Source organism: Engystomops pustulosus, chromosome 7 (assembly GCF_040894005.1).
Source record: "Engystomops pustulosus chromosome 7, aEngPut4.maternal, whole genome shotgun sequence".
Lineage (NCBI taxonomy): Eukaryota > Metazoa > Chordata > Amphibia > Anura > Leptodactylidae > Engystomops > Engystomops pustulosus.
Genome location: NC_092417.1, coordinates 79497580 through 79522572, shown reverse-complemented (window position 1 = coordinate 79522572; position 24993 = coordinate 79497580). Strand labels below are relative to the sequence as shown.

The 24993-nt window shown below is 41.2% G+C and overlaps 1 long non-coding RNA gene across 1 annotated transcript; it reads right to left on the bottom strand.

Annotated features, from left to right (window-relative positions):
* Positions 1 to 926: 926 nt before the first annotated feature.
* LOC140068857 (uncharacterized) lies at positions 927 to 4522 on the bottom strand. Its single transcript, XR_011848595.1, has 3 exons — positions 4443 to 4522; positions 3708 to 3853; positions 927 to 1185 (listed from the first exon to the last, which is right to left on the bottom strand). It is a non-coding gene; the product is annotated as an uncharacterized lncRNA (long non-coding RNA).
* Positions 4523 to 24993: the final 20471 nt, after the last annotated feature.

The window sequence follows — 24993 nt, the reverse complement described above, 5'->3', positions numbered from 1 at the left end:
AGACAGTGGGGAGGCAGGGGGTACAGAGGAAACCGGGCCTGACACACCATCTTTGGGGTTTACGCTAAGGTTTTATTAACCTGTCATTTATGTATCACCTACATATGCTGCTGCTCAGTTTGGAGGAAATGCACTAGATACACACATAGACCTGTTATATACTGTATTATTCTTTATGAATTCTTCTCAGTTGAAGTTTATAATCTTCTGTCCGTGCTGTGATCATCTCTTTATGTACTGACCTCGTGCCGAACCTGTACCTAGTTGCCCTAGATCTATCAAAAGTGAGGAAAACTGCAGTAAATGCACAGCGTGCTCCAGATTATTGAATTCTGGCACAGTCTTCAACTATCTGGCGCACCCGGCACTGCTCTGGAAGTGTGCACCAACTTTTTTTTGGTGCATCTTTAGCCTAGAGAATGCAAACTCCAACCAAGCACTACCATGCCCCTTTAGGTGCACATTTTCTCTCTTGTCGGACACAGTGCAGCGGTGATTAAAAACTTGCGCAGACACTTCTTAAATACATGTGCAAGTTCCAAAGACGTTCTTTCTATTGCAAAATGAGACAGAAACCTAGCACAGCCACTTTAATAGATCTGGCCCAGTAAGCACTGTCTGAATTAGCAGAGCTTCAGTGTAAAGCATGAGGGACGGAGAGAAGGGCACCAGTGTAAAACTTAGGACACACTGATGATACAAGAGGTGGATTTAAGACTACCTAATGGCTCCAATACACAAAGCCCAGGAATACTACACAGAGCTCGTCCACAGGAGGGAGATTGTGTCCTTATCCTGGGTAGAAGGTATAGCTTCAGTTACTGATTGAAATAATAATGTATTTGATGAACTTAGCTATAAAAAGAAGGCGATTTAATGAATCAGGCCCCTGGTGGATTGCCAGGTGTTAGCGCCCACGCCTGAGCCTTTTATGCTGTGTCGCTCACTGAAGCGGTAGATGGATGTCTGCAGTTCTGTAACACATCTTGTGTTTGTGAAGTTTTCTCCATATTTAGTTTTTGGCAGAGGCTTTTTAAGACATATTTTCAGCATCCAAGAGCATGGAACGCGTCCTCCGCACTGCGACTAATTCAATGTTCTGTTTATGTTATTCCATGGATTTATGACTCTGCACCTTTAGCGGAAACTTCTCTGTCCAGGCAGTTCACCTTTGAGGGGATGAACCTAAATAAAGCAAAATTCATTTATTTTTGGCACAGTGTGTTGGGCCCCACTAGCAAAACTGACAGGGCCAAAGAGAACACATGGTAGGTTACTGCATATGCTAGTGGAGTCTAGTAGCCCACAGATCCCCCCACAAATAAAAACAGCGTTGTGTGGAGTACTTTATAAGCTTTCCTGTTTCCCAGAGAAAATTATACATGAGCTTCTTGGTACATTAGAGGGTTGGCCTCTTCTATGTTATGTTTCTACAACAGGCACTGGATGGCATAAACACAGTTTCAGAGTTCCATAGTTCACTTTTGACCCCTTCAAGCTAAAAGGCTAATTCAATGATATGTGATGATTTTTATGCACCAGTACTATGTTCTAAGAACTTACCACGGCCCCCATCAAGGAGCAAGATTGCTGCTCAGGGGACCTACCATTAAAAAATCCTCTGTCGGGCACCCCAGATAAACCAGTAGATATCACCCTACCTGTGATATACTGAGTAGCTCATCTCCATAGAAATGCAAATATAATTTTCTCTAAACTAACAGATCACTGGGAAGCAGAAATGTATGTCTGGAATGCATATAAAGAAACCTACACAATGCTGGTCTTAACACTTGATTTGGGGCTTTTAAACTCCCTTTAAGGAACAGTTCAGTTGACCAAGTACAAGTAACCTTGAAATCCTATCAGCTATTTCCTGTCCGGACTGAATGTTCTCGGGGTACAAGGTAAGCGAATATTGAGCTGTGCCCAGGCAGGCTGTGTACCTACTGACTGGCATCCGCTATATCCACACCTGCTCAGCTGTGTACTCAAAAAATGAAACACATTTGACCATTGACTGCATGTACACCACAACCAAGATAAACAATGTAGAAGAATGAGACACAGAAAGAGGAGGATGGATGGAAAGAAAAACTAAAGCTGAATGGGAAAAAAGTCACAAAATAAGAAACAAATACAGAAAAATACAAGATCAGAGAAAAGCAATATATATTTAGAAGATTATATAAAACAATACAGAAAGCCATCTACATATATCAGAATCTTATATGTACTGTAAACCTGACCAGCCTTGGAGTATTACTACTACTGCTGCCACTGCCTTTCAGTGGTGTTACCCATTGACTGGATTGGAAAGAGACCACTAAAATAAGCCCCAATTTTCCCCTATGATGCCTCTTCCCCTGTAAACATTTTCTACTTCCTCTTAATATTTATGGTGTTGCTTGGGGGGTCCTTTACACAAAATTTTTACAATCCAAGAGAATCTTTTAGTGAAGAATTAGACCCTTGAGACCCTGGTCGCTCGCTTCCTTATATTCATAACTGATGAACCCTTGATGCAGGGTGTCAGCAGAGCTGTAGGTGTTAGGCCACTGTTTGGAACAAATAAATGGGGGCAGATTTAGAAAGACTAAATGGATGCTGTGAACTGATTGGTTGCCATGGACTACAAACATAGTTTCATAAATCTTGGCAACTGAAATTGTGACCTAGTAGCCGCAATTTACACATTTTCAGAAGAAAAGCTGTGTGATGGATATATATTATGTGGTGTCTGCTCTGAGTTCTGCCCCCTCGTTATTCACCTGAAGATTGGATTTTAGATTTCACCTTTGTCTCTTGCCTCCAGTTAAGTGGCCCAGGGCAAGGTCCAGAGCTTAATTCCAGGAATGTGTGGGACACATGCAGCATCTTAATTACATGTTATTGAGCAGTGGGCTCCAGAGCGGCAGAACTGGCAGCTGTGATGGACACCAGTCACGCTAAATCTATAACATATGATGACACCAGTGACCCTCGTTCCTTGAACTCTCCTAAAAGTTGACTTCATTGACTCCATGTGTGGTGGATCAGGTTTATCAAATCCTGAAAATACTATAATCTAATTAAGATATATCAATGTGACAATCAAATCCTTCTCGGCTTCTGGATCATTATTTGGTTATTATGGAGTAAGCGGCTGGTGTGGCACTGGGTCTCAAGGTCAATCACAATGATCTGCATAGGATGGGAATGTTAAAGGAGGGATACAAACATCACATTTCACATGCTTTGTACAAATGGAGTTTTTACCAACCTCAACAGTTCTTAAAAAAAAACTGAGAAGCTCATTTTCACGTTAGATTTTTTCATAGTGGCTTAGAATGATTGAGAAATCTGGCATATGAGGTGTGTAGATTTGCAGTGTATGTGCAACTTCTTATGTGAAAAGTTATATAAAAGTTGCAAATATTGGTACAAACATTGGGGTAATTACCGGGAAATGGTGTGTAGGGCACCCACAAGCCCGAAGCTGTACCTCAACCAGACGTATAGGCTTCAGGTCCGGCTGCTGGCCTACTGAACCGCCAACCAGCTTGAGCATTGCTGTAATTGGCCAGGATATGTGACCCTGTTATATAAGAGGCAGGGTCACATGACCTATAGTAATGACAGCCAGGGGAGTGCTTTAAACGGATTGTCTGAAACCTATGAAAAACAGATATGTGGCCAGAGATGGGTTGAAATAAACTTGTACTTACCTCTGCTGTGCCTCTGAGTGTCCCCCGCTGCTGTCTCTCCAGGCCGTGCCCCTGTTTACAGGAGAACGGAAGCTGCGCTCAGACAAAGGTCCAGCCAGTCAAGTTGGATGGCCACGCCCACCCGTCCCCATATCTCACGCCCATATCTGAAGGCACATAGAGAGAGAAGGCTGTGAGTACTCTTGCCACAGTACATCCCTAAATTGCAGAGTCCGTATTCATTGCATACGTGTTCTCCAAAATAGCAGTGCAAGGGTTTGCTAAATCCATGTATACCTAAATTGAAGAGTCTGAATTCACTGCATCCGTGTTTTCCTAAATTGCAGATCCTGCTTGATTCTTTTACCGCTATGAGAATAACTGATTCGGAACATGCAGAGCTAGGACTGAGCCTTTTTGCTATCTAAGGCGAAATTTTAAATGCTGGTGCCTAGTGTGTGGCTATTTCATGGACAAAATTGTGAGCTTGCCACACAAATTGTTCTACTGTTCAATAAACTTTTATTGAAAATCATATTGTAATGTACAACAGGAATAATGCATAAAATGCTCAAAATTATTTAAAAAATTGAGACTTGCAATAACTGTATTGATAATGTTATCAGAATGCCATTAGCTTCAAGAAATAATAAATCGATCATCAAGCATTGATAACCTTTCATATTGTGCATATACAGACAGCTTAACACAGTAAGAAACATGAGCAAAGAACAAGAAAGAAGGAAATCTACTTACCAATGTCATGACCATAGAAAAAGTTGTAAAAAGTCATCTATGTTCTCTCTGTGTTTGTGTGGGGGTCCTCCGGTTTACTCCCACACTCCAAAACATACTAGTAGGTTGATCTCTTTATCTACTAAAGAGAGTGGCCCAAAAAATATTAGATGGTCACCTATAGAGGCATCTAGTATGTATATAAGCTCCAAACACTTGCAAAATATACTGTACAGACAGATAATACCACTGTTCAGTATACATGTCAATAATGCGCAATTCCAAACCAACTGTATTCATAGCTCAAGGAAATAGAAAAAAGCAGAACAACATAGGATGGCGCCTCGGGTAATAACGTCGGGTAGTTGTAGGTAAAAAAGTAGCGAGTAGGGTGCTCATCTGTTATGCAATGGGCAATTGCATGTAATCCTCAATTAATAGGTAGACGGGAGGTAATAAAGCTGCTCCCAGGCTCCAGATAACCAGGCTCCTAATACAGGACTGGTATGCAGTAAAAAAAACGAAAAATGAAAAAAAGGGGGCTCTATTGGGGCACTATACCGAATTGTTTGTAACGTGGAGTATCGCAAAACACACTCCTGGATGAAATTTTAAAAAGATTTTTTTTATTATTATATAAACTGAAATAAAATGGTTATAGGACATTTTATTTCAGTTTATATAATAATATATACTCACCGGCCACTTTATTAGGTACATCATGCTAGTAACGGGTTGGACCCTCTTTTGCCTTCAGAACTGCCTCAATTCTTCGTGGCATAGATTCAACAAGGTGCCGGAAGCATTCCTTAGAGATTTTGGTCCATATTGACAGGATGGCATCACACAGTTGCCACAGATTTGTCGGCTGCACATCCATGATGGGAATCTCCCATTCCACCACATCCCAAAGATGCTCTATTGGATTGAACTCATTGTCATGTTCAAGAAACCAGTCTGAGATGATTCCAGCTTTATGACATGGCGCATTATCCTGCTGAAAGTAGCCATCAGATGTTGGGTACATGGTGGTCATAAAGGGATGGACATGGTCAGCAACAATACTCAGGTAGGCTGTGGCGTTGCAACAATGCTCAATTGGTACCAAGGGGCTCAAAGAGTGGCAAGAAAATATTCCCCACACCATGACACCACCACCACCAGCCTGAACCGTTGATACAAGGCAGGATGGATCCATGCTTTCATGTTGTTGACGCCAAATTCTGACCCTACCATCCGAATGTCGCAGCAGAAATCGAGACTCATCAGACCAGGCACGTTTTTCCAATCTTCTACTGTCTAATTTCGATGAGCTTGTGCAAATTGTAGCCTCAGTTTCCTGTTCTTAGCTGAAAGGAGTGGCACCCGGTGTGGTCTTCTGCTGCTGTAGCCCATCTGCCTCAAAGTTCGACGTACTGTGCGTTCAGAGATGCTCTTCTGCCTACCTTGGTTGTAACGGGTGGCGATTTGAGTCACTGTTGCCTTTCTATCAGCTCGAACCAGTCTACCCATTCTCCTCTGACCTCTGGCATCAACAAGGCATTTCCGCCCACAGAACTGCCGCTCACTGGATGTTTTTTCTTTTTCGGACCATTCTCTGTAAACCCTAGAGATGGTTGTGTGTGAAAATCCCACTAGATCAGCAGTTTCTGAAATACTCAGACCAGCCCTCCAACAACCATGCCACATTCAAAGGCACTCAAATCACCTTTCTTCCCCATACTGATGCTCGGTTTGAACTGCAGGAGATTGTCTTGACCATGTCTACATGCCTAAATGCACTGAGTTGCCGCCATGCGATTGGCTGATTAGAAATTAAGTGTTAACGAGCAGTTGGACAGGTGTACCTAATAAAGTGGCCGGTGAGTGTATATAATAATATTTTTTTAAATTTCATCGAGGAGTGTGTTTTGCGATAATCCATGTTACAAACAATTCGGTATAGTGCCCCAATAGAGCCCCCTTTTTTTCATTTTTCGTTTTTTTTACTTCATACCAGTCCTGTATTAGGAGCCTGGTTATCCGGAGCCTGGCAGCAGCTTTAATACCACCCGTCTACCTATTAATTGAGGATTACATGCAATTGCCCATTGCATAAACATGCAGTGCACAAACAATTCGGTATAGCTCCCCAATAGAGCCCCCTTTTTTTAATTCTTCGTTTTTTAACTGTATTCATAGGGGGAAATATAGAGGTTAGGGTTTCTTTTTTATTTATTTACAAGTGAAGTAGTGTAGAACAGTAAGCAATTTTATGCAAATGTTTCCATGGTAAAATGTATCTACTAAAAAGATTTTTTTTAAATTGTGATCCTATTAGTGACCTATTTTCCTGTACGTCAATACAGCTCAATACATTAAAAGTAACATAACATGTATACATATTAATAGTATCCCTATATGCACTATAAGTAATGCCACAAATAATACCTATAAATACTACAACTGTATATATATATATATATATATACATTATATACATTATATATACACACATGATCTATACATGTTCCACTTGTATGCACATTCTACAAACATATGCATATTCCACATATATACACATTATTAATACATAGATACATCTCTCAAGTATCAAGATAACTCACACATATATACATTCTACACGCATTTACATGCCCTACATATAAGCAACACACACTTAACACATTACTTACTCACATAGAAATTTTACACACATTTACACATTAGAGGAACATATATATTCCGAATGTTTCAAGTTCCACAATAATACATTTTATACATTTTTAAATTTTACGTGCATATACACATTACTTGCACATATTGTATACACATAAATTCCATGTGTATACAATTAATGTATATTTACATATTCCACATATATACACATTAAATGCACATGTACATCGCACTAAACAAACTGTACACACTCCACAGACACTGTCACTGTCACTGCCGACTACACAGCAAATTAGCAGAACAACGCTCTCCTCCCCCGAACACCACTTTCCCATTATATGCAGAGACCAGCAGACCACATGTTCCAGTATCCTGTACACAGACAGCCTTATTAATGAACATGCCCCCCTCAATGTATAGTTTGCCCCAGCACTGCACACACCTCCCTCAGTATATTGAAATCCCCAGCAATCCACATGCTCCTCAGTATATAGATAGCCACAGCACTGCACATGCCCCCTTCAGCATATACATAGACCCAGTACTGCACATGTAACCTCAGTATATACATTGCCCCAGCAGTGCACAAGCTGTACTCTGCATATAGATGGTCCCAGAACTGCACATGCCCCATCAGTATATAGATACCCACGCACTGCACATGCCCCCTCGGTATATACATAGCCCCTGCACTGAACATACCCCCCTCAGTATATATATAGCCCCAGCACTGCACATTCCCCCTCAGTATATAGATGCCCCAAACTCTGCACATACCTCCCTCAGTATATACTGTAGAATGCCCCAGCACTGCACATGCCCCCAACAGTATATACATAGCCCTAGCACTGCACAAGCCCCTCCACATATAGATAGCCCCACTCAGAATAAACATAGCCCCAGCACTGCATATGCCCCCTCAGTATATAGGTAGCCCCAGCACTGCACATCCCTCCTCTTCATATAGATAGCACCAGCACTGTACATGTCCCCTCAGTATATCGATAGCCCAAGCACCGCACATGCCCCCTCAGTAAGTAGATAGTCCCAGAACTGTGCATGCCCAGCTCAGTATACAAATAGCTGCTGCACTGCACATGCCCCCTCAGAATATAGATAGCACTGCACATACTACCCTCATTATATAGTTAGCCCCAGCACTGTACATGACCCTCTGTATATAGACAGCTCACTCACTGCACATGCCCCTTAGTATACAGATAGCCTCAGCACGGCACATGCCCCCCTCCAAAGCGCGTTTAGCCACAGTGAAAGGAGCGATTTGTGGTTTTCCACAAATCTTTTTTTACCAGAGGGAGAATAACTGGGTCTGAATACCCAGAGCACCTTTAATCTCAACGACATTAATAGCATCATTTTAAATTATTTTTATTATTATTATTATTATTTATTTGTTTTGTCTAATGTTATTATTTGAAGTACTTTCCCTAGACCATTTTTGGCATGGTACCAAAATTAGGTATCAAAATTTGGGTCCCTTTTTATTTCAATATGGTTCTGGTTCAAATCTGGGTACACAAACCAAACTTTTCACTAGAATTTGTCTGAACTTGACAACCCCATATTTCAACAAACCTTCTCATCACTGCTCCTCATAACTTTTTTTTATTGCTGGTGAAAAAGCAGTAATTTAGATATTTGGACTGTTTGAACTTATGTTGTTTACCTTATGCAATAATTATTTGTATATTTGGCCAGGCATATGGTGGGCAAGGAATCCCCACATTAATTCATATACACACATTCTATACTCATACACACACACACACACACACACACACACACACACACACACACACATATTTGCACTTTTTTCTAAAGTAACATATCTGTGACCAAACGGACAGGCAAAAACTCCAGCCTCTCTGGTCCCCTGGCTGCCTCCCTTCCATCTCTTCTGGTCTTTTCATGTGGCCCCTGGTGTCAGGAGTAAAACAGCTCAGTGCACTTGTTGTGAAGAGGTGTGAGGTTTGCCAGACCTCAGGAAACAATTAGACAACTAACAAATGAGTGTTATGTCTGCAGGTCCCTTTAGGCTTCTTTTATTTCTTCTTTTCTTTCACTTTCACACAGGGGTCTCTGCCGGGGGCCATATTCAGCAAGCGCTTCTGGTAGTAAACATAGTAGTATTTTGCTGTAATATCTGACATTACTCACTGCTGTACATAGAACAAGGTTCACGACTGATGACAGAGATGTATCAGGCATCGTAGCCATGACAGCCAACAACACATTCTCAACAGTAGACGGCGGCTGGAGGGGCAGAGGGGGCTGTAATGACTTCTCTGTATATTCATGTCCACAGAAAATGATTTACTGCAGATATTTTCCTACTTCCTGTGGCAATTTTTCTTTTCTGGGTGGCCAATGAGATTTGAATCGAGACAACCCAAAAAATCGGCAAAATGGCGACCCTGTGGTTTGTGTGTAAGCACTCACATCTGGCTTTCATATTAAGGATAATTAATCGTCCTGGTTGACTCCAGTGCATGGCAGCCCCTAATTACTGAGCGAGAGATGAGGAGCCGCTACATATGTGACCATTATTATCCTACCTATGAGCTGACCGCATCGCACCCTGGAGATGCAGGATATTCACGACATTGCACTGTTTTTTCAGATACAGTTTCAGGACCTTTAGATCTGGAATTTCACATTTTCCATGGATGATCTGCAAGAAATGTCAGGTTCCGTGAAAGTATACATTATATTTGGAATACAGCATAAAGACAGTATATACATATTTACACAAGAGCCAAATTGAAAGGTTTGGGGAGAGTTCAAGGTCATAATAAATCAATCAATGGTCTCATCGTAATAATGATACATAACATTATATAACACCTTGTCTTATAATTGCCTTACACTTAACACTTCAGCTCAGCTCAATTAGTGTACAACTATAATAATAATAATTCCTTTATGTATATAGGCACAGATTACACATCGCTGCATAGAGTTTGCCATTCCGGTCCCTGTCCCCAATGGGGCTCACAATCTACCTACCAGTATGTTTTGGAGTGTGGGAGGAAACAGAAGGACCTGGAGGAAACCCACACACACACACAGAGAACATACAAACTCTTTGCAGATGTTGACCCTGGGACTTGAACCCAGGTCCCCAACGCTGCAAGGCTGTAATGACCAGTTATTGCAGCCTTAGAATCTACTGTAGAAGACACAGCACACACCAAAATTGCTTCCGTTTTTCTCTCGTTTATTCAAGCGTGATATAGCATTTGGCCTTCACCAATAGATGATAATGACATCGTGTATGATATTTCACGGAACAATAGTTTAAACGTTTTGGTTGTGTTAACCTTTGTCAAGTAGATCAGAATATGGTAGAGGGGGGCATTATGTATGTGGTGAGGCAGCGGGGGCAAAGGCCAACATGACCGATTAATTATATTAATTTTATATTGGTGAAGGCTAAATGCTTTTTCATGCTTGAATAAACCAAAGAAAAACTGAAGCAATTTCAGTATGAATCAGTATGAAGCAATTTGGTATGTGCCGGGTCTTCGTACTTTATCAAGCCAGCGTAAAATTTCTACTTGAGCAACACCCATTACCTATGAGTGTGTGGTACCTCCGTCTTTGCCTTTGTTTTTATTTCCCAATCATAGTTTTTTTTTATCCAGCTTTCTGGGGGCTGGTATCTTGCCTAAAATCATAACAGAGCAGAATGATGTACTTTATAGCAGCCTCAAGTTTTCTAAGGATGTTCTGTGCAGATAATAGGTAGATAAGCTTTGACATCATCTGTTGTTGTCTTTTATTGTGATACTGTCAATCTTGTTTGTGACTGCTGCATTGAAAACTCCTAGAGAATTAGCAACGGACAACCCCATTATTAAGCCAAGTAGCAAATGTTGTTTGTATTATGAAAAATTATATAATTTTTTCTGGTTTTCTGGATCTCTGCTTGCTTACTTTTTATAGAAGCTTCATTGTTTATTTCCAGTGGATAGAAATCTGACCATGGTCATACAGGTGTTTTATAACGAGCCGTGCACTTGTGTGATCATGGTCAGATTTCTGTCCACTGGCAATAAACCATGTTTATGTTTTCCCTTCTCGAATTCCAAAGGACATAGATTTTTTTTTTAATCTGACATGGGCTTGTTTTTGGTGGTAAGATTTGCCATGCTTCCTGTTAAGAATATACATTTGCCATGCTTCCTGGTAACCATGGGAAACTGTAGAGAACACCTAGAGACAACAGGAGATTTGTTGCAAGTGTCAGTAGTTGAGGAGTGCAAATAATAGGACCTTAAAGAGGACCTGTCACCCAAATAAACGCACTAGGAGCTGCTTAGTAAAGTAAGCAGCTCCTAGCGCTACCCCATTTTTAGCAGTGATAAACTTCTAGCTTTATCGGAACCCTCCAATAAAGCTAGCAGACAATGCAGTGCTGTACAATAGGAACGCTGGACCAAGCTCACAGCGTTCTGGCATATTCATTAGGGGTCTGCTTCTTTCCACGGACCGCCCCTCCTACACCATAAGTCGGCAGTGACTGCCAGACTGCATGCGGCAGTCACTGCCTCCTAGTTCCGCCCCCTTATGTATATGCCGGACCACTGTGAGCATGGTCTGGTGTTCCTATTGTCCGGCGCTGCAGTGTCCGCTAGCTTTATCAGCTTTAGTAAGCAGCTCCTAGAGCAGTTTTTTTGGGTGACAGATCCTTTTTAAGTGATGTCACAAACATTTGACTTCTCACATGCTTTAGGTTGTCTAATTACAAACATGCTGTCCTGATGCATGTGAAAGGCCTTAGTGTTCTGGCAAAGGACCTTCAGTGATGTCACATGCATGTGACTCATCACATGGTTCAGATCGCCCAATTACAGCTGAGCAGATGTCACAAGCAGGAAGTAACCTCCCACTTCAGGAATAGCGGAATCTGATTTAATAAGAAATGATGTTATATATACAGGCAGTCCCCAGGTTACGTACAAGATTCTGTAGTTCTGTAGGTTTGTTGTTAAGTTAAATTTGTATGCAAGTTTGAACTATATATTTTATAATTGTAACTACAGACAAATGTTTTTTTTGTCTCTGTGACAATTGTATTTATTGTTGTATTAAATGTTGTATTGTCATAAGAACCAGGATTAAGAATAAGTCTTAATTACAGATACCTTTTATAGCTGTTATAGCTCTTTATTGTAACATAAGGCTAAAGTACAGTAAATTGCCTATTACCAGAGGTCCGTTTTAACTAGGGGTCATCTGTAAGTCAGGTGTTCTTAAGTAGGGGACCACCTGTACCAGATATATGTTAGGCTAGGAAGCAGCATGATACAGGTATCGTTGGAAGGCTCTCTCCAGCTGTACTAAAACTATTTTTTTGGCAGTAACTTTACAGTTACGCTTTAAATATATCTTTAATATGAAATCTTTGTAAAAATAAGTAATTTTCAGATAACATCTTCCCCTTAGATTGGAATGATTCATTGAAGACTAGATACAATAGTAGAAAAAAACCTGTAGTCAAAGACATATGGTCTCCTTTACACATATATATTGGTTTTGTTTTTTGGAAATTATTTCTTATTTAGAATGTGTTAGGTCTATAACAGAATGCCATTGAACCATGAAAAGTGAAGAAAATAAGCACAAACAAAAACACCTCATTTACAGTTTTTCTAAATAATATACTAATCTTCTGCTGAAGGAATGATGAAGCACTGAAGCCGCAGCTACTGCACATATGGCGCACAGGTAGGAGAAATAGCAGAGGCTACTGGGGCGGGGAGTAGCCTTCACTCCCACTCCCTGAAGAGGCTACTCCATGCCCCAGTAGCCTCTACAGAAAATGTACATATTAGTTAGATAGATTAGGTTAAAAAGTATTATAGTTATTAGGGAAGAATAGTTTAGGGCTTAGGATGTTATGGGAAACCTACCATCAGATCTACCTTAATAGGTAAATTCCTGATGGTAGGTTTCCTTTAACGCTAAAGGGAAAAAAAAAACATTGCTGCAAAGAAAGCAGCACAAAACATATATAAGTCTGAATATTAATGTAATATCAATTCACTGACTACGAGACAGTATCTTGAAGATGTATAAGAATTAACATGCAAAGTCTATTAATAAGCTGCAGAACTTCTTATTGTACAATAATTATTCTCATTACTTCTTGTGCACAGTGACCGCAGTGTTAATGCAGGACTAGGACAACATGAGCTGGGACCATGGTGGCCGCTGGCTGGACCAGATGCTGCTGACTCAATGGAAAGGGTGGGTGCTGGGAGTTCAGCCGTGTAGAGTGACAGGAAGTCTGTAAAATATCATAAATCAGGATTTACTGACTGGGGGTTTGTACTGGGCACAACATCACGGATAGAATGTCAGCAGTGAGTACAGAGCCCTCCGAGCCACACTCTGCCAGCACCTGCCCTGTCCCGCCTCTCATCTACACTTTACCCAAATTACAAAACTGAACGTTTCTGCAAACTCTGGAAAAACTTTACAAAGATGTTTTGGAGAAAGTCAGAGCTGACTCAGTGCGGGGTAGAAGCAGAGGTGAGCACACAGCCGCCAAGTCTGCCATGTCTGAAAGATACCTTCTTAAAAATCAAAATTTAGACTCACCGCCCTGGAAGAAGCGGAAAACAGTCATTAACTGTTTAGTTGCCGAGTTGAAAAATTCTATATTATATTTTCACATCAGCAAGATGTAAACCATGGCTGACCCTATTACTGCACATCAATGGCTTAAACATTTTATGACAATCAGGTGGCATTTACCATTTATATATTTATATTTATAACAAGTGATGAGCCTTCCCGTGTAAATACAGAGTGTGTTATATAGTAATTTATGTGCACAGTGATAATACCTGCAGGATAGTGATTATAGATCTGGAGTCTAATAAAGAATGTAACTCAGGATCACTACACAAGATAGATAATGTAATGTATGGCTTCAAAGGAAATCTCCAGAAGGAGTTTAGTAACCATACCACCAGCAGAATGGTGATTGCAGCTCTGGAGTATGACACATGATGAAACTCAGGAAACACAGTATAGCATAAATGATATAATCTATGTACAAATTTATTATCGCCTTTCAAACGGAAAACTGGCAGAAATGTTTTTCCCCATCTGCACTCCTTGTGCCTTATTTATGAAGTGCTGGCGCCACAATTTTGCACCCCAAAACAGAACAAGTCGTAAGTGTTGGAAAAACCATCAAAATTGTGGTGCCAACAATTGTGAATCTGACACTTTTCTGTAGCTTCTATTTTTCCAAACCGTTTTGTGTCACAGTTTTTGGCATACAATTACAGTAGCTAAAAGTTGGTTTAGGGAGTTCTGTTTCATCTTCGTGAATGGAGAGGCTGTTCAAAACCTTTTAGTCCGCGCACCAAATCATTGATCCCTTGAGCCACAAACTTGCATTTCACTGAAAAATAAAGCACGTTTCCAGCACCACCCTGTGCCCAAATTGATAAATGCCCCCCAGTAACTTCAGGAGAATAGTGATTTCAGCTGTGGAGTATGATACATGATTAAACTCAGGACACAGTACAGCATACATAATCTAATCTATGTACACAGTAACTCCAGCAGAATAGTGATTGCAGTTCTGTAGTATTATAAAGAATGTAACTCAGGATCAATACACAGTATAGATAATGATTCACATTTACTAAGCACAATGCAAACCTGTGTAGTTTGCAGGGTGCCCCAGATTCAGGATTTCTGGTGCACGTTCTTCATGAATGTGACACCCTCTGCACTGCTCAGACAGAGTACACCACTTTTTATGGTGCACCTTTAAAATGGGGTGTGCAACACAATTGTGTGGGACTTTGCATGACAAATGTTTCCCCTGGGCCACAAATGTGCAAAGTCAGAAACCTGGCACAGGGGCTTTTATAAATCTGGGCCAAGGTATTGTATGCTTGCATGAATGTACAGTGCACAGTAACCCGATCAGCAGAATAGTGAGCACAGCTTTGGAGTATAATACATTGGTCCTGTCGCGATCCCTTGAGGTGCATTGTCCGAGGAGGATGAAGTCTGCGCGATTCACTAAGATCGTGCGCACGATATCCTGCATGTGTCGCTTCCCTGCACCGAGAATAAACAGTTCACCTTCTTGTTCCCGGTGTATGTGAGTGCATGTCTTGCAACACAAGTTGAATTTTAAATTCCACGCTTAGTCCGAATCAGTCAGGTTGTCCGACTAATCCCCCCCCCCCCATTTGTGTCGCATGAAAATCGCGCGATTGTGCCAAAATCCGATAGCGTGTGCCAAAAACCCCTATTAAATGTGGCGAAGATAGCCGGGAAACCCAATGGAAATGCGGTCCACGGACCCTTAGTAAATGTGCCCCATTATGTTAGAGCTGCTCTGACTTATAATACAATGCTGACTTGTCTGTTCATGTACCACTGTTTTATTAATATGTAGCATTCGTGGGTGTAATGTACACATAATTCTGCAGTTATTTAAACCTTTTCCATCTGGTTGATTATTAAATATGGGGTTTCAGTCATTTTTATTTAAAGAATTTAAGTTGACCACAAAGTTATGAAAATTTCTTAAGGCTCAGACTAAACTACTTCCCATATCATGACTATAGCTAGCAATAGTCTGGTGTATGGAGAATTTTTGAGGCATGGTCTTAGCAGAAAGGAAGAGTGGATAAGGTGTGACATCATCTATTATCTATATTGGATGTAATGATAGTATTTTCTATGAAAGTATTTTTCCCCAAAAAAAATATGTTTAACATAAAAAATATAGTTTAAAAATTTGGTGAAACATTCGCCTTAACCAATTTTACAGCAAAAACCTTGTGGTTATTGTCAGTCCACAGTTACTAAGATTATCACCCTCGAATTACTATGATAGTACAATACAAGTTATAGTTTGAATGTCAATCATACTAGATGCATTATACAGTTTGCTGTGTTTGATGGAGCTGGCACAATAACTTATTGCTGATACAAAACATTTTAAAAGATTTTATATAAATATTGAGAGTCCTCAGTTTATGACACTTTTGAGACAATTCAGGTCTTTATATCATGCATGGTTTAAGATAACATCTAAAAAGTATACATTTCTATGGATAAATATGCACATAAATTAAAATGTTTGCCCCAGCTTTCTGTCTGACTTGCACATGTAACTATGAATTGTTTGCGGCAGTTTTGTGGAGGGACTGCACTGTATCCACAAAATTTTGCACCTAAAGGGGCGTTCCAGTGCCGTCACATTTAATACTGCAATTTCACAGAAAAGCGTTGCACGCTGTATGTTAAAGGAGTACAAAAAACCGCTGGTGCACACTTCCCAAGCAGTGCAGGGTGCGCCAGATTAGTGGAGACCGTGCCAGTATTCACTAATCTGCCACACTCTACACATTAGGGAGGCAAACTGCCTGTGGTACAGGTTACACTAGTTTTGATAAATGATATAAGACAAGAGATGTGCAAAATAGACACTAAGAATTTTATTGAGTACAACATTAAAACACACTTAAAAAGCCCAATGAAGGGTACACACCACATAACAATCCCCAGTACAAAATTAATAGATAGATCTAAAGGTAAGTAGTTGAATATTAAAGTGCACAGTGTATATGTCACACATGAATCCGGACCATAAATATATAAATAGAATAGAAATTAAATATGCATAGGTAGCTGTCATAGACAATGGTACATATACTGGATCCAGACCTGAATAAGGTGCAATGCATAGACATACAAACGGCTACATTACCAAATGAGCAATTGAATCTGGGGATGGATGAACGCCCCACACGTATCGCCCGGCTTGCGGGCTTCGTCAGCCGCAAGCCGGGCGATACGCGTGGGGCGTTCATCCATCCCCAGATTCAATTGCTCATTTGGTAATGTAGCCGTTTGTATGTCTATGCCGTTTGTATGTCTATGCATTGCACTTTATTCAGGTCTGGATCCAGTATATGTACCATTGTCTATGACAGCTACCTATGCATATTTAATTTCTATTCTATTTATATATTTATGGTCCGGATTCATGTGTGACATATACACTGTGCACTTTAATATTCAACTACTTACCTTTAGATCTATCTATTAATTTTGTACTGGGGATTGTTATGTGGTGTGTACCCTTCATTGGGCTTTTTAAGTGTGTTTTAATGTTGTACTCAATAAAATTCTTAGTGTCTATTTTGCACATCTCTTGTCTTATATCTTATTTCAGTTGTTTTTTAGATGTGTGACACGATATTTATATTCTTGGTATATTTATTCCCCATTCTTCCCAAAATACTATAGTTTTGATAAATGTGGGCAGGTAAAGCTATGGTTGATAAGACAAGTGACTGGGAACAGAACAATCAATGTGAGGAGAAGAATAAACACTAATTGCAGTAAATATTGTAGCACTTGGATAGGGTGATGGATTTACTGTTCCCTGATTGAGATCTGGAGATTGAGATCAGAGGAGCAGATTCCTTAAAGGGAACCTAGGTCCCGGAATTAAGAAGACTCCTTAGGGGGACTTTGCCATCAAAGGCCACCTCTGCGGGTGTGTGGAAACTAACAGCCATTGATGCTCCACTGTGAGATTCTGGGAAATGCAGTATGCAAATACATTTTACAAGTACCTTGCCAGGTGTCTAATGGGTGTTGTTATCTTCCCATTCATCCTCTGCGTTCTTGTGCTTACGCAATGCACCTTTGAGTTTGGCATTGGTCCGGCACATCATCAGTTGGCTTCACTCCACTCCAGCTGGCTGTCTAGCTTATACTTGTTCTTGTGTCGAGGGGAACCATGCAATGAATTGGCACTGTGCATGCGAATCGAAAGGCCATGCATGAGCGATATTAAGCGTAAGAGGATGAAATAATGTCAGAGATGAGGGCAGGGTTAGCAAACTAAATGACCAATAGGGAGTGGAGGGAGCTGCATAGTTTAGCTCCCATGCCTCTTTATGTTAATGATGAGAGCGCATAATTAAAAGTGTTTTTTATAGGAATATTGTTATGTTTTTAAGATAAAAAAAACCACCACGTGTGACAATGAGTTCATCCTTATTGTAAGGTGATGCCCTGTTTCACCAACATAGAGGCCTCCAGTAGGACATCAAGCACACACAGTTAGATAAACCACATGGTGTAGGATCTTTATCCTGTCAGTGGTCATTATGTCAGGACAGGTTTTACCTCTTTTCTGGTTGCAGGGAGATGTTCCTGTTATTGTTGGAAAGGCCAGGGAGCTGATAACGATAATGTTTTTTATTATGAGCCTGTCTATAACACAAGGTCTGGAAATATAGATTTTGTGTGGTCATCTGTTTGTGTAATTTGCATGCAATTCCCCTTATTATTTCAAGGCGTAGGTTGTAAGCAACATCAAGGGGTTCTCTTTTTTCTTGTACTGGAGATGCTGACTTCTTGAAATCTGGGTGGCTCTGACAATTTGATTTCCAATGGTACTTAAATAATAGCCCAGATTTTAAAAAGTTTTTCAGAGGCTGGTTTGTCCCTATCTATAGAGGTAGAGCGAGTGCAGTTATATCTTACTCCTGTAGACTGACTGTAGACAATGCAGTTTTTAATGTGTTTGGAATGGAAACTATCCCATCTGAAATACCCTGGAGGGTCCATTGGTTTATGGTACAATGATTGTATTGAATTTTGAAGACAGCATCCAGAAAAATTATACCAGTAAATAAATAGTTGAGGGTCAGATTAAGTCCAGATAAGTAGTACATCGTCAATGAACCGTTGGTAAGCCAAAGGCTTAGTTGTTCAGGTGGACAGAAAGTACCATATTTTTCCGACTATTAGACGCACCATTCTAAAAGACACACCCCAGATGTGGTCAGCCAAAAAAAGGGAAAATATATTTACACCAATTAAAAATTCCCTGCTGGTCACACACACAGCACACACAGCCTGCTACATCCATACATTCAGTGCTACTGCATTGATTGATCCAATCACATAGAGCTCTGCTACATCCATTCACTCATTCAGGTCTGCTACATACATTCACTCCCATAAACACACTGTTGCACACACTCATCACTGCTAAACACACACATTCAGCACTTATATGCATAATAATAATCTATATTTATATAGCGCAATCGAATCCTGTAGCACTTTACAGATTCTGGGGAACATATAAATATAAAATAAGATATTATAGAGTCATATGAAACAATAGGAATGAGGGCCCTGCTCCCAAGAGCTTACAGTCTATGAGGGTGTGGCACAAGAGGTATAATAGTCCAGCCATTATTTATAAGGGAATGGAATAAAAATGATTTAGGAAATAAAAATGCTGCTGCTTATACCAGCCATAAGTCGCCATCTTATACACAAGGTCCAAAGTCAGTGGGACTGCAGAGAAGCCTGTACCATGGTACCTGGCATTTTCTGGATAACAGACGGGGGGGAGTACCCAGAATTGGTTAATAAAGGGAGAGTTAAAGTTGCATGCAGTTGGCGAGTGTGATAGGCCTGTCTAAATAAATTGCATGTTTGAAGCTTTGGAGGTTGGATATTAGTCTCATAGACCAGGGTAGGGCAATCCAGAGAATCGGTGCAGCTCAGGAGAAGTCCTTGAGACGTGATTTGCAGGTTTGAATTAAGGAAGATAATTATCTAAAATCACTGTTGGATCGAAGAGCACGGGTTGGGTGATAGACTGAGATAAGAGAGGTAGGGAGGTGCAGTATTATGAAGAACTTTGCGGATGACGGTGATTAATTTAAACTGTATATAATGCAGGAGAAGGGAAACCAGTGCTGTGACTGACACAGACTGGAGGCATCCATATTATTAGAGAGTTACAGTAGTCTAGTCGAGAGTGAATCAGAGCGACAATTAGTGTTTTAGAGGTTTGAGTTGTAAGAAATTGTCATGCACAGGGACACATGCAGCACTGCTATAGAATCGTAGATTTTCATATAGGCCGTATGGGCGGATGCCTGGGTCATTTGGATTACCAGGGGCCCCCACACAAACCCGGACCCTATATGAAGATCCTCCATTGTTTGGGCCTGGGTTGCAGAAACATACCTTTGAGGTAAAAAAAAGAAAATGTATACTCACCTACGGCTTCTTCTCCCTGGCTCCGCTGCTCCATCTTCTCCTCTTGCTGCCCGGTAGCTTACACTGTGTCGCTGCGGTGTCATGGCAACGTGGCGTCATAGTGCTGCGTGCTGGAAGAGGAGTAGACAGTGAGTATAAAGGTTTTTTTTTCAATTGGGCTCCAATTTGGACATTACATTAATGAGGGAGGAGGGAAATCCCTGCTATGGACATTACATTAATGGGGAAGAGGGGCATGCTTTCCAAGATGGTTCCAGCTGGTTTATCCAGTAGGTATGTAGTTTCCTGCAGATAGCTGGATTTGTACTTCATCAAAGGCTTTAGAGTACCCTCCACATATCCAGAAATAGGTTCAGTGAGGGTGTCCATACATGAGATAATGGGTCTCCTTGGGTTACAAGGCTTGTGAATTTTAGGGACTATTTATAATATCTTTTTCAGCTTCTTGGTATATTCCTTTGTTGGGTCTGCCTCCAGTTGTGAGCAGTAGCATGCGTCTATAAGTTATTTATAATATCTACCTTTTTTGTAGTCAGATGTGTTCATCATAACTATTGCATCTGCCTTACCTGCTGGTTTAATGATGATTTCCTTTTTGAATGCCCATCAACCTTTTTTTATTAGCCAATAAAGGTAACAATAACTGAGGACTATTTTTTATCTATTTAAACACTGGCTAATACAGTACAAGGAATATTTTGGCAGTCTGAAGTATGAGTATATTTACAATGGGAAAGATCCTAAGCCCTTGCTGCCAGAGGCATGATAAAGGAGGGTGTGAATCATCACACACATCAGCGTAGGTGGGTGTGGGGTAAGGAAGGTGCTCATGCTGACAGACTGGAGTGAAAACCTTAACACCCAAAAAATCCAAGTCACACAGGTCTTCTCTAACCTGTTAAAAATTAAAATCCCTAAAGGTGCGTGGGCGGCACCACCTTGGAGAGATTGTCGATGGGAATGACAATATACTCATTTACTAAGGGTCCACAGACTGCATTTTCGTCGGGTCTCCCGACGATTTTCGTGTTGTGCCGCATTTAACAGAGGTTTTTGGCGCATGTGATCGGATTTTGGTGCATCGGCCCCGGCTTTCACACGACACAAATTGGGGGGCGGATTCCGACAATGTGCAGGATTTAACATCGCAAATTGTGTCGCAAGACATGCACTCAGATACACCAGGAAGAAGAAGTTGAACTCCGGCAGACCTCAGCGGGGAAGCGACAGATGCAGGATCTCAGATGCATGATGTTGCTGAATCGCGCCGGACTTCATCTTCGTCGGACTGTCCTTTTATTATCTGTCGGGGAGGTGTATCTGCGTGCCCATTACAGGTTTGAATCTGAAAAGAGAGAAGGTATTTGGCTCTCATTAGAACATTTGATGATGTTGTACTGTTCTGTTCAGCAGGTCTCCCTCTTAATGACATGACCTGAATTTATGCACAACAGGAGCTGCTTTTACCTTCTGAATCACTTATCCCACCCTGATCGTAGCTCAGTATATGGTATCATTCCTTAAAGAGTTAATCATGGACGGACCAAAGATTGAGTTTCTGCAGAACTAGCTGGTCTTTCTTTGTCATACACTTGATGCTTGTCTCTGCTGCGATCTCTCCCCACCCACCATGCACATTCCTGATGATATTGGCCACTATGTGGCTGTAATTTAAGAATGTGCGATCCTTTAATAAATATGCAAGTTTTTATCCAAATATGTGGAGGCTGAGGCCATTGGCTCGAAGATATTGGCTGAATGAGCCGCTGCGGTGGGGGCGGCAAGATGTGAGGGCACAAATTAATTCCTAAACAAATCAAGTTAATCTCTGCACTCGATCACTGAACATTCACGTAACGCAATGAACCCTGGATCTTCGCAGCCGCTGTCTCCTCTAATAAGTCCGTTCAGCCACAGCTGTGGAGGAGAGATGTGTGCCCCTCCCCCAACCTGCAGGAGATATTTGCCCCTAAAGTAAATGTAAAATTTCCAATTTATGTAAAGTGATTCATCATTATATTATCAAATGTTCTGCAGATCCAAATAGACTAAGGGGGGAGCAACTTCCAATCCCAATCTTAGTCTTAAATGCATTGAAGTAACATGTGCCAACTTTATTAGGCAATGGACAAATAATTTTTGCTGTCTTTGCTTGTATTTAAGCTACAACACTTGTTCAGTTTTATGTACCATTTACTAGCTTGAAATAAATTAGTATTTGATAGAAGTGTGGTGCGTACAGCCAGTCCCGCTAAGAATCATCCGCCCCGTGTAAAGTCAGAAACTATTATGTAAATTTCATGTGCTTCATACCTTGAAACTATTATATTCCACAAAAGTGGCTCAACTGACTTCATAAAATCCCCACATTGTGTATCAGTTCCTGGTCATTTTCAAACTCTCTACTTGCAGTTAGTAAATGGATAGAATAAAACAGCTGATAAGTTATTACAATTCTATCCAGTTAAAGGGGTATTCCCACGAAGACAAGTTTCTCAAATATTCTCAGGATAACAAAATAACACATCCTCTAATTCACTATTATTAACAAAACTACAGCATTTCACATATATAATTCCAACCTGTCTCTATCACTCCTGGTGTATACAAGTTCAGTTGCCCCTGGTTTCTGACACTGTATCTTCTGACTTTAGGGTCGACATCTTGGTTTTCTGTCTGAGCTGTGGAGCAGAGCTCTTCTCTGCTCTCTACCTCTAAGCCCCCCCCCCCCCTACATTCCAGGACGAGCTCACACTCACTGGCTTCCTGCTGGCAAACAGCAACACAGTAGTGATGGGAATTACGGCTCTTCTTAGTGAGCTGGCTCATTAGTCTCCACTCACTAAGAAGAGCCAGCTCTTCTGGCTCCTGAACAGCTCCCTATTAAATATATAATAGGGAGCCAAAGGGGGCTTGGTAAGCTGGTTAGGGACGGGGTTAATTGAGCTACTGGCTCACTGAGGGGAGCTGGCTCTAAGAGTGGGCTCTCGTTTGTGACCGACACATCACTACAACACAGCACATCCTGAGCTACAAGCTACAGGCAGATAAATTCTTTATCTGGGGGAAGGGGGAGAGAGTCACATCAGATCTAACAGTGTGTGTAGTTGAGATGTAGCAGAGCTGACTGTGTCATTGTGTGTTATATGCATCTCATGGATATCATCATTTCTCATCTCTGATCTGTCTCATCTCTCTTTCTATGTGTCAGATACTAGTGCAATGTTCAGAAGGTAAATGGAAGTGTATATAAAACCCATACCCTGACAATCTAACCCCACTGTCAGCTCACAGAACTAGATGGATCATAAGGTGTCTGCTTAGAGAGTTCCCGCCCACACCCTGAAATTTTATGCTGACCATAACTTAGTGGTAGGAGCTAAAACAGCAATAAAACTGAGTAAAATTGTAAAGGAAAGGGTTAAAAATGATATTTATTGTGTTAACATCCCTAGGGGATTGAAATTTGAGAATTTTAATTTATGGACAACCCCTTTAAGACCAAGCTCTGCAAGGTTAACACAGTTACATAAAGATCACAGTAAAGCTGACAGTCTATGAATTTCACAAACAGACCAATGTACAGAGGAAGAGCCTCATTGTAGTGTTATGTAGTGATATATGTTATATATCCTCTGCACTGTGCTTGGTCAAGCCAGGAAATGTACGTGATTCGCAGTCATGTACCGCTGGCCTTAAAGAGCATATAAAATATATCACAATGAACAATCTAAATGGAGGATCTAAGACTGTCGGGCACATCCCAAAGTATCCTTACTATTGAAGGCTAAGAAGTTTGACTCTGCATGCGCATACATCTGATATGTTCTCCATTTACTCTCCTCTCATCAAGAGCGGGAGGTGTGGTGAACATGTGATTGGCTGCTGGCTATTTTAAGGGTGTTTCCTCCAGTGATGTAATGTCCTTATATGGAAACACACAGGGCTTACACTCAGCAGAGGTCAAGATGGATGCAACACAGTTGCAACTGTTCTTCATACGCTATTATGGCCTCTGCTGAGCTTATATGCTGCTCTGCTGCAGGAAGCATCCATTTTGCTGCATATGATAAGTATAATCTATGGATACATTCAGAGTAAATGTTGGGAGTAATGTTGTATCCAAGAACTGTCATATGAACATAGCCTATATATGATAGCAGAGGAGTCCCTGCTCTCATGGAGTCTTGTTCTCTGCCCAGCTCCACAAAGTTTGTTCTGAAGTTGTAAATGGGCAAAGAGTCGCCTTTACTGAAATGTCCACAGTAGAGTCCCCATTTACTGAAATGTCCACCGGCAGGGTCCCCCTTACTGAAATGTCCACCAGCAGGGTCCCCCTTTACAGAAATGTCCACAGTAGAGTCCCCCTTTGTTGGAATGTCCACCAGCAGGGTTCCCCTTTACTGATATCTCCACAGCAGAGCCCCCCTTTACTGAAATGTGCACCGGCAGGGTCCCCCTGTCCACCCCAGATGCCCCCTATTAATGAAATGTCCACCCCAGATGCCCCCTATTAATGAAATGTCCACCCCAGATGCTGCATCCATCATTACTGTTATTTCCACAGCTGGGCTCTCTTAAAAAAAAATTCAAAAAAGCTATGCTCACCTTCCGGCTTCTTCTCCCCGGCCCGCAACTCTGTCTTCTCCTCGCTCGCCGGCTCCTTCTTCTCTATCTTCCAACCCAAGCGCATCACTATGACGCGGTGGTGTCGCAGCCGCGTGACATTATAGTGTAAGGGCCCGTGAGGTGTTTAAACTATGACGTCATGCGGCCGGGACACTGCTGTGTCATAGTGATAATGCCC